This window comes from Mustela putorius, unplaced genomic scaffold, assembly GCF_011764305.1.
Source record: "Mustela putorius furo isolate JIRA1106 unplaced genomic scaffold, ASM1176430v1.1 tig00003834_pilon_pilon_pilon, whole genome shotgun sequence".
Taxonomy (NCBI): Eukaryota; Metazoa; Chordata; class Mammalia; order Carnivora; family Mustelidae; genus Mustela; species Mustela putorius.
The window spans coordinates 85,413,827-85,420,925 of record NW_025421987.1 but is presented as its reverse complement, the minus strand read 5'-3'; the positions used below and the strand labels follow the sequence as shown (position 1 = coordinate 85,420,925).

Below are 7,099 nucleotides of genomic sequence, written 5' to 3'. Positions count from 1 at the left end.
GCTTTCCAGGATGGTCATCTCTTTTAGCTGCTCACCTTCTCCCAAAAGATACTGGCCCATGTGCTTTGTCTTGCTCCACCAATTCCCTCTTCCCCACAACCTAAGGTCTCTTCTCCCGCTCCGGCCCAGGTCCCTCACACCATTAGACATCCCTCATCCTCCTCTGACCACCTAATGCATAAATTCAAGAGACAACACGGGAAATAGGCCCTCGCAGAGACTGCTGGGCATTGCCTGGGGTGGGGTGAGGGGGCCAGCTCAGTTGTTTAGCCTCTGTCCAGACCTTCACTTAGCCCTGGGCTGTGGGGCTCTTGGCCCTATAGAAATGGGTAGTCCAACAGGTAAGGCCTCCTCAGGCTGCCCAGACATGCCTGTCTAGCCTCTCCCTCTGCCTACTGTTCTCCTTTCTTCAGCCTTACTGAGCCCACACTCCTGTGATTTCCCACCCCAGGGCCCTCCCTCTGTTTGCCACGTCTAAACTTCAAGACCCAATTCAAATGGTGCCTCTCCATTGATTTTCCCCACTTCGAGTATTTCTGTCCCCAATCTGTACTGGCTTCCCACATTGTCCTCTCCACTCCCAGCTCTAGGGTTGTGGGTATGCCCTTACTGGTATCCTTTGCCAGATGTCCAGAACCCAAAGACAGTGTCCATTCCAGTTAGGGCCTTGCTCAGAGTTGGGGAAAGGGAGGGTACAGCCAGGGGCCCATGCAGAAGGACAGGTCCTGGCCTTTCAGGGCAAAAGAAACCAAGCATCAGTGGCTCCACCACCACTAGTGCTGACCCAGAGACATGCCCAGCCTCTCACCAGCCCCATGGTTCTTAATATCTACAGGGATCCGGGCTCTCCTTTCATGATTAATCACTGCAACCAAGAGCCCAACATGCAAACAGGTCACACCCTTCCCATTTGGGAATCCTCCTGGCTGCCTTCCCAGTGGCCCCCAACTGTGCCCTCTTCCAGACGGAGGGTCCCCAAGGATGTGCCTCTGTGTCATCCCAAGGAGCTCACTCACCAAGGTTTGGTTCCCAGCCTCGGGGAGTGACAAGGCCTCAGGACATCCTTGCACCAGAGGACACCAAGTGACAAAGTGTTATATGGGGTCACTCCTAAAGTGGGCTCAGGAGTTTCTCAGAAGGAAAACTTGACAGAGAAAGACAGATTGTGACTGAAAAACAAGTACCAGTTTATGTAGCATATTTGCAGCTATGTTCTTTCTTTTTCTGTTCTTGCAGAGGGGAAAAGATGCAGAAGTAAACAGATGCTAGGTATGGGAAGCCCTCCCTTAGAATTAGCAGACAGTAGCCAAGGTGAAGTCCATATTAACCAGTAACCTGGGGTGAGTTACTACTCTGGGCTTTGCTTCCTCACCCATGAAATGGGCATCAGATGGGTTGTTGTAAAGATTAAGTGAGTTGATATATATGCCAAGTGCTTAGAACAGTGCCTTGGCATGTAATAATTGCCATTATTATTTGTATTACTTTTCCTAGGATGATTAGAATTGAGGCAACATGTGTGTGTGTTGACATATTTAATTAAAGGCCCAGAAAGGTATTGAGAGCATTTGCTTTCTGATGGAAGGGATGATTTAATCCACTCTAGCTTTGTGCAAACCATGAACAATTAAGCAGTAATTGAGAAGGTTAGCAAGAAAGATAATTGAACACTGGATGTCTGTGTTCCTTATAGTCCTGTGTGTAATGACAGGTTTTTATATTTAGAGTGGAAAGTTATATGCTTTCTAATTTTGATGAAAAGTAATTTGTAATTTAAATGAAAATCATATTTGGTGAGGTCATGAGTTGTGAGAAATAAATTAAATGAGTTCAGAAAGAAAAAAAAGATGAAAAAAATTGAATGGATAGCATGATCCCAACTCCCTAATGTTAAAGCCCCTACATTTACGTCTGGAAAGTACAGCACAGTTGCTGACTGGTCCAGAGCTAGAACGCATACATAGATCAAGAGTCATCTGACATTTCTCCTACAAAAAGATCTATTTAACATGAAGGATGAGAGGCTTGTAATGGTTAATTTTTATGTGTCCACCTGACTGGGCTACCAGCACTCAGAAATGTGGTTAAACATTAGTCTGGGTATGTCCAGGAGGGTGAGATTAGCATTTCAGCCAGCAGGCTGCGTAAAGCTGATTGCCCTCCCCAATGTGGCTGGGCCTCATCCCATCCGCGAAGGGCCTAAATAGAACAAAAGGAAGGAAGAATTCACACTCAGTCTGTTGAGCTGGGGCATCTGCCTTCTCCTGTCCGAGACTGGGACTTACACCATTGATGCTCCTGGTTCTCAAGCCTTCAGACATGGACTGAAACTACACCACCTGCTGTCTCTCCAATTTGCATGGGATTTCTCAGCATCCATAATCAAAGGAGCCAATTTTTTATAATAAATCTCTCTCTATATATATATACACACACACACACACACACACATATACACATATATAGTATGTATAGTATACATATGCCATAATACAGTATAGAATAGTATATAGTGTACATGTATGGTACACAGTATGCTGTATATGGGGAGGGTGTGTATGTACCGTACGTGTATATGTAACACCACTGGTTCTATTTTTCTGGAGAATCCTGACTCACACATCTGTGTATCTGTGTGTGCATGTGTGTATGTGTATATGTACAGACATATATGTAAAAGCACATACAAAAATATGTGTTTTTATATTATCATTGTTTACTAAGGTGGAGGCTTAAACATCTGCGGACAATTTCAGACAGGGCACATCCGCTGACAAACGCTAAAATGTGCCGAGGAAATAGGCCGCCTCAGAGAGAATTTCCCATGATGGTGAAAAAGACTGGAAGAGCAAACCAGGCTGGAAATGACCCCCAAAGGTTGGTAGTGGCTCAGGGTGCAATATTCATGACCCCAGATACTTGAATACACCCCAGCTCAGTCCTCCTGGCCTCAGGAAGCTACATCAAGACAAAAAAAAAAAAAAAAAGTCGTCTTTTTGGACAGTGGACTGCTTGGACAGTGGACAATGCACAATCTACAAAACTTCGTTTGGAGCCCCAGCAAGCACTCACCCACAGCAAGACAGCATACGCGGGAAAGGCTCTTCCCATCAGCGGTCAGAGTAATGCACGGCGCGGGGCAGACGCGGGTGCCCAGCGGGCTGCCCTGGGGGGCAGGGGCAGCTGTGGCCTGAAGCCGGCCCTTGGACTGCAGCAGAGGCGTGTGCTGCGGGCATGGGCGTGGGCAGCCTGGCCAGAGGCGTAAGGGCCCACCCAGCCACAGAATGAAGGCTAAGAAGGAAGCAGCACCCCTGCGGAGCACACCGTGGCCAGACACTTAGCCACACCCCTGCCCTTGGGGACACCGAAGGACCTGAGGAAAGGCAGCTGCCCAAGGGCTCCGGCAGAGTCGGGACCTTGGCTGTGAAAGGTGGTGAGTCTGGGTTTGGGTCTGTGCAACCTGGCGCTCCAGTTGGAGCAGTGAGAAGTGATAGTTGAGTCCCGTCCATGGAGTCCTGCCAAGTCCACCCCCGGCATCCTTCCGCTGCCGAGGCTGGAGGAAAGCTCGGGGCTGAGGAAGGGGCAATGTCGGGGTGTGAAAGTATCGCCCTATCCTGGGGCCCCGCCTGCCGAGTCAGAGAAGTGACGGGCGGGTCCTCAAGCCCCTGGGAGCAGGCCTGGTGCTCCAGAGAGGACCTGCACCCTCCTGCTGCTGCGTGGGCTGCAGAGCTGGGGTCAGGGGCCCATGCTGACAGCTGACGGGGGCACGTGCCTCAGAGGCAGAATACTCACGTTGCCAGCCTCCCCCCAAGCCAACGGGTGGCTGAGGCATGGACAGTCTCATGGGACACCTGACTCCCAGACTGATCATCCATTACCCTGGGCTCTACTGTGCTGGGAAAGTGTCCCAGGACCCGGAAGCTCCTCCTCCTCCTCCCAATACCACTAAAGGAGCAGGGCCAGAGGTGGTAGCAGCAGGTGTGCCTGGAGGGAACCGCTTAGGTGCAAGCTGGCTCTCTGGGAGGAAGAAGGCACACTGTGCTCTACAGCTCACCCCTCAGACCTGCTGGGGTGATTTCAGCTGCTGGTGCCAAGGCTCAACCCATACTGCCTCAAACAGGAGACAGGATTTAGTGACTTGAATTGCCGAAAGCTCTAGGGCAGACAGAAGGTCCATAGGACTTTGATCCCCAGACCCCTACTCTGTTTTCCAGCATTTCTTTCCACCACCAGTGGCAATCCTTGCCACTCACATTTTGAATAGGATAACTGAAAGGGAAAACCCCTCCCTGTCTTCCAGCATTGCACGTATCCATCCAACAGCATTAGCTAGAGCTGGATCCAGGCATCTCTCCTTACTTTCTCATCTCCTGACTTTCTCTCTGGTGCACAAAAGAAGCCAAAACCCTTGGGCGCCTGGGTGGCTCAGTGGGTTAAAACCTTTGGCTCAGGTCATGATCTCAGGATCCTGGGATCCAGGCCAGCATGGGGCTCTCTCTGCTCAGCAGGGAGCCTGCTTCCTCCTCTCTCTCTGCCTGCCTCTCTGCCTACCTGTGATCTCTGTCTGTCAAATAAATAAATAAAATCTTTAATAAAAAACAAAAAAGAAAGAAAGAAAAAGAAGAAGCCAAGACCCAAATGAGGTTATGAGCTATTGCCTAAAGTAAAAAAAAAAAAAAAAAAGTTAGTTTGTGATAATTGTCCTTAATCCTAAACATTGAGCAAAATGCTCAAATTCTATTTGTAATGATAAAAACCTGGGTGTGGCAGAAGTTTCCTTCTGACTCCTTCGGAGGCTGGAGAAATTCTCAGAGCACAGAAAAGCAGAGCAGAGCTCCTGGAGCAGAGGGAAGACAGAGTTTCACGTGACCAAGTAGATTTATTCCTCTTAGGCCTCAGCTAGCTTCCTACGGGAGCCAGTGCTTAAAGAGGAAAGATTCAGAATAGTTATTAGAGCTCATTCATTATTTATGCTTCTTAAGCATTTCTGTTTATTCTTAGAGCAACTGGGCAGAATAATTCTCAACTTAGCTTTCTTGTTATGTTTGTGAAACCCTAAATTGAAAGAACTCCACCTGAAACGCAAATTAAAATGACAATGTGATACCCCAATAGAAAGATAGATAGATCTATCTGAATATCTAAAATTAGAAGGCCGCCTTCTACCAAACGCTGTACCAAGTGTCTGAATTCTCCCCAACCCTGCTCAGGACTGCCTTGGATCCCCGCCTGCCCATGCTCCTTGTCCCACGTCCCCTGCCTCCTCCGGGCTGCCCTCCCTCCCTTCTCCACCAAGTGTCCCAGTGCAAGAGGCTGGCCTGATCTGTGACCCACCGTGATGCAGTAGTAAAACTAGATGATGGGCATTTAAACAACTCCTTGGGCTCTCCAGTAAGAGATTGCGGTATTTCCCACGACTGTTAGTTCCATTTTGTGGGCACATTAAAGGGGCATGAGACCAGCCAAGAGGGTGTTGGTGGTGGGCATTGTAGACCTCAAGCCAGAGAGCTTTGCCATCAGACTGACCTCTGGTGACTCGGAAGACCCTCCTGCCAATGTGGCAATTGGACGCAAAGCTGTGTTCAAAATACAAAAATTCTTGTGTATCTGAGGAACTGTCAGCCATCCCTTACTTTCCATTCATCCCGGACCAGTCATTCAGGGTGGAAATTCTTTGTGAGCACTTATATTTCAGAGTGTCTGTAAATGGACACCAACTTTTTTATTTTTACCACAGCCTTTAAGAGTCATCAGCAGTTGATACCATGAAGATAAGCAGGGACCTCCAGATCACTAAGCTTGGCTGATATCATTTTAACCATGTCTGTTTCAAATTGGATCAGCTGCTACGGCTCCCCGTTAGTCTGGAGAAAGTGGCTTTGCAAGATCTGGAGACTCGAAAATAAAAACAAAAAGCAAGTTTCACTGTCTCTTCTTTCAGGGCAGTTTAAACCCAAAATGACAATATCAGACTGTGGTTTGCCTTTAGGAAGCTGTCAGAACAAAAACACTGAGCCATTATTAACAGAACAAAGTAATAAATTTATGCTGGATTTTATTCAGACTAAACTAAAAAGAAAAAAAAACCTTATCAAATTGTACACTTTAAATATGAAGTTTATTGATTATCTGTTACACCTCAATAAAGCTGTTTGTTTAAAAAAAGAACCCCAAGGGCGCCTGGGTGGCTCAGTGGGTTAAGCCACTGCCTTCGGCTCAGGTCATGATCTCAGGGTCCTGGGATCGAGTCCCGCATCGGGCTCTCTGCTCAGCAGGGAGCTTGCTTCCTCCTCTCTCTCTCTGCCTGCCTCTCTGCCTACTTGTAATCTCTCTCTGTCAAATAAATAAATAAATCTTAATTTAAAAAAAAGAACCCCAAGAGTGGGAAAAAGAGGTGAGGAGTTAAAAAGTACAAACTTCCAACTATAAAATAAATGAATCATGGGGATGACATGTACAGCGTGGTGACAATAGGGAATAACATTGTCTTGAATACTTTTAAGTTGCTAAGAGTAGTTCTTGAAAGTTCCCATCACATACACGAACACACACAATTGTGTGTGTAGTTATGGATGTTAACTAGACTGGTTGTGGTGATCATTTCACAGTATATACAAATATTGAATCATGTTGTACATTTGAAACTAATATAATGTTACATGTCAACTATATCTGAATTTTTCAAAAGTTAAAAAAGAACCCCTAATGTCCACTCACTATACCTGCCCCACTTTCCCTCTTGGAACCTTGTGTTTAGGATCTTGTTTTATTCTCTTTTTAAAGATTTTATTTATTTATTTGACAGACAGAGATCACAAGTAGGCAGAGAGGCAGGTAGAGAGAGGGAGAAGCAGGCTTCCTGCTGAGCAGAGAGCCCATTGTGGGGCTGGATCTCAGGACCCTGGGATCATGATCTGAGCCGAAGCCAGAAGCTTTAAACCACGAGTCACCCAGGTGCCCCTAGGATCTTGTTTTAAATTTCCCCTTTTCTGCCCCATTGTTCCTTCAGTTTCAATAATCTGCCCAAATCAGACAGGACTCTCCTCTCTGGGCTGGGCAGTAATGTCCTTCCGTAGCAATGAGGAGACAGTTTCAAGAC

The 7,099-nt window shown here is 47.1% G+C and overlaps 1 pseudogene; it reads left to right on the top strand.

The window, feature by feature from the left end:
- Positions 1 to 3,830: 3,830 nt before the first annotated feature.
- LOC101694171 lies at positions 3,831 to 5,807 on the top strand (annotated as a pseudogene).
- The last annotated feature ends 1,292 nt before the right edge of the window (positions 5,808 to 7,099 follow it).